Here is a 1,053-nt window from a genome sequence, read left to right on the forward strand (position 1 = left end):
AAAGGGACCTCGGGGATCACCTTCTTCAAGGCCACAACTTCATAGAAGTGATCTTGGTGCACCCTTGAGATGAATCTTTCCATCTCCCATAACTCGGAGGTGGAAGCTTTTGCCTTCCCTTTCCTCTTTCTAGAGGTTCCTCCGGCCTTGGATGCCATAAATGGTTATGGAAAAACAAAAAAGCAATGCTTTTACCACACCAAACTTAAAATTGTTGCTCGTCCTCGAGCAAAAGAAGAAAGAAGAGAGTAGAAGAAGAAGAAATGAAGGGAAAGGGAATGGCTTTGTGGTTCGGCCAAAAAGGGGAAGAAGTGGTGTTTAGGTTGTGTGAAAATGAAGGAGTGAAGATGGGTTTATATAGGAGAGGGGAAGGGTGATTGGGGAAGAGGTGTGGAGGTGATTGGTGAGTGGGGGAAGAAGAGAGAGAGTGGTGGGGTAGGTGGGGATCCTGTGGGGTCCACAGATCCTGAGGTGTCAAGGAAAAGTCATCCCTGCACCAAATGGCAAGCAAAAATGCGTTTTTAGCCAATTCTGGCGTTAAACGCCGGGCTGGTGCCCATTTCTGGCGTTTAACGCCAAGAGTTTGCCCTTTTCTGGCGTTTAACGCCAGTCTGGTGCCCCTTTCTGGCGTTAAACGCCCAGAATGGTGCCAGACTGGGCGTTAAACGCCCAACAGCTAACCTTACTGGTGTTTAAACGCCAGTAGGTGCGTCCTCCAGGGTGTGCTGTTTTTCTTCCTGTTTTTCATTCTGTTTTTGCTCTTTTCATTGATTTTGTGACTTCTCATGATCATCAACCTACAAAAAACATAAAATAACAAAAGAAAATAGTTAATTATAAAACATTGGGTTGCCTCCCAACAAGCGCTTCTTTAATGTCATTAGCTTGACAAAGGACTCTCATGGAGCCTCAGAAATGCTCAGAGCAATGTTGGAACCTCCCAACACCAAACTTAGAGTTTGAATGTGGGGGTTCAACACCAAACTTAGAAGTTGGTTGTGGCCTCCCAACACCAAACTTAGAGTTTGACTGTGGGGGCTCTGTGTGGCTCTG

This window comes from Arachis duranensis, chromosome 1, assembly GCF_000817695.3.
Source record: "Arachis duranensis cultivar V14167 chromosome 1, aradu.V14167.gnm2.J7QH, whole genome shotgun sequence".
Classification (NCBI taxonomy): domain Eukaryota; kingdom Viridiplantae; phylum Streptophyta; class Magnoliopsida; order Fabales; family Fabaceae; genus Arachis; species Arachis duranensis.